This window comes from Cryptomeria japonica, chromosome 11 (genome assembly GCF_030272615.1).
Source record: "Cryptomeria japonica chromosome 11, Sugi_1.0, whole genome shotgun sequence".
Classification (NCBI taxonomy): Eukaryota; Viridiplantae; Streptophyta; class Pinopsida; order Cupressales; family Cupressaceae; genus Cryptomeria; species Cryptomeria japonica.
In genome coordinates, this window is record NC_081415.1 from 417,294,962 (window position 1) to 417,297,853 (window position 2,892).

A 2,892-nucleotide genomic window follows, 5' to 3' on the forward strand; every position below is an offset into this window, starting at 1 on the left:
GCCAAAACTTATTAATAAGAGAGTGCCCCACATCCCATTTTTACATCCCACCCAAGACTTATTTTTACACTTCGTGAATGTTAAAATTGTCTTCTTCTTTCCATAGAGATCAATCCACACAACACTCAACGTGAACCCCCAAAGATAACCCACTCCACTAAGAACCACTCTCCCCTATAAAACTTTGTAATGCATAAAAAAAGGGTAGTTTGAATTTTTGAGTGAAAGAGGTACAAAGGAAACAATGATTCAAGTCTTGTCTTGGTTAGTACTTTTTTTAACACTTTCTTGCCAAAACTTATCAATAAGAGAGCGCTCCACATCCCATTTGTACATCCCACCCAAAACTTATTTTTATACCACATGAATGTTAAAATTGTCTTGTTCTTCTTACCATAGAACTTGGTCCACACGACACTCCACATGAACCCCCAAAGATAACCCACTCCACTATGAACTGTTCTCGCCAATAAAACTTTGTAATGCATTAAAAAAAGGATAATTTGAATTCTTGAGTGAAAGAGTTACAAAGGAAATGATAATTCAAGTCTTGTCTTGGTTAGTACTTTTCTAACACTTCCTTGCCAAAACTTATTAATAAGAGAGTGCCCCACATCCCATTTATACATCCCACCCAAAACTTATTTTTACACCTTGTGAATGTTAAAATTGTCTTCTTCTTCTTCTTTCCATAGAACTCAGTTCACACAACACTCCATGTGAACCTCCAAAATAACCCACTCCACTAAGAACCACTCTCCCCTATTAAACTTTGTAATGCAAAAAGAAAGGGTAATTTGAATTCTCGAATGAAAGAGGTACAAAAGAAATGATGATTCAAGTCTTGTCTTGGTTAGTACTTTTTTAACACTTCCTTGTCATAACTTATTAATAAGAGAGCACTCCACATCCCATTTGTACATCCCACCCAAAGCTTATTTTTATACCACATGAATGTTAAAATTGTCTTGTTCTTCTACCACAGAGCCGCACATCCCACTTGAGCCCCCACATCTAGAGCTTATTATCACGCCTCATGATCCTAATTGAGCTCATAGCACGGTAGAGTCCATCATAGGGCATTATCAGTACGATATTTTGGCTATTATAAGGGTACATCGTGTTTTAATATCATGCTACACTTCTACCCTAGTCATCTAATGGCGGCTCACGCTTTCGTGTCTACCACCACATATTTCACGTGAATTGGATGTTATAAAATATCACTAGTACATTCGGGTCAAAATTTTGACAGCAAATTGTCGGAATTCCAACGGATTTTTGTCGCATTACCGACAAAAAAAGCCATCGAAAACTTTTTGTCGGAAGTTCCGACTATCCTTGTGGTTGTCGCAATTCCGACATCAACCCCATCCTTTCCGACAGCCACCATTGATACTCATACCCAGAAAGAATACCGTCTCGATCTGGGGCTACCGTCGGAATTCCGACATCAAAGTGTAAAAATTCCAACAAAGGAGTGTCGTCAGATGCACAACATCCTCGTCGGAACTCTCCTGGAGGCCATCGTAATTTTAACCCTTTGGTGTCGGAATTACGATGGCCTCCAGGAGAGCTCTGACGAGGATGTTGTGCATCCGACGACACTCCTCTGTCGGAATTTTTATGCTTTGATGTCGGAATTTCAACGGTAGGCCAATTTTTCATAAAAAAAAAAATTATAGAAAAAGATTGGCATTGGTATCTCTATTCTATCTCTCTTCTCTATCCCTCTCTACTATCTCTCTTCTCTCTCCCCTCTCTAGGTCTCTTTCTCCATCCCTCTCTTCTTCTCTCCCTCTCTACTTCTCTTTCTCTACCCTCTCCAGGTCATTATCTCTTCCTCTCACCCTCTCTCTCTCTCTCACCTCTAGTCTATGCATATGAGCCTTTCAAACCCACTCGGGGGTAAAATAGCCCTAAGTTGGCCTTATTTTGAGGAAAAATGCAAACGTTTAAAGGATAAAATCAGTAATTTTCTACATTGTCGACCCCAATCTATGAAAACCTTCTTGTTATTTGCACCTAAATCTGTGCATGAGAGGAGTCCAAACCCACTCAGCAAGAGAAGAGCACCTTAAGTCAGCTATAAGGAAGGTAAATTCATGAATTTAATAAACAATTATTGGGTTGGCCGACCTATGGAGGTGAAATGAAGGCACAGGTAAAAAGGAAGCATATAAAACAAAGATCAAATGCTCATCAAATTCAATTTGCAACCAATTAAGAGGAGAAGAATTAGGGAGTAGGTCTGTGAATTAGGGTATAAAATCAGATTAAATTTATTTGTGATGCATTATTTGTTTTTCATTTCATTCACGATATGTTCTTTCTTTCTTTCAGGATGTGAGGACTTCATTACAAGGAAAAGAACACCTTACCCAGCACGTAGAGCATGCCAACATCATGCTTCAATGCAAGGATGAAGACACTTGATGAAAGGAGGCTTCAAGGCATGAAAGAGGACATTGACATCATGGAGGGTTTTCACATCAATATCAACACCAAGATTCACGAGTTTAGGATGGCAACATGAGGAGCTAAACCTATTCAAAGCTTTCAACAATGCAATACAAAGGAAGGAGCATCTCAAGGCACAAGGACAATGTCAAATGATGATCAAGATATTATGAGGATTCAACAAGGAAGAAACAGAAGACTATCTTGCATTACCTTCGAAAATCCAAGAATAGCAATCAGTAGAATAAGGAGAAATCAATAAGGATTGCTTTAAAATGAAGGGATCTACAACACGATAGGCCATATGTAAGACATCAATCACCAATGATCAAGGTATTCAAGTCAGAGTTACAAAGGTGATCAAGGTTGGATAGATCAAGAATAAGTGGGTTCTACATCAAGCCTAGGCATTACAAAGTCTATATCAAACAT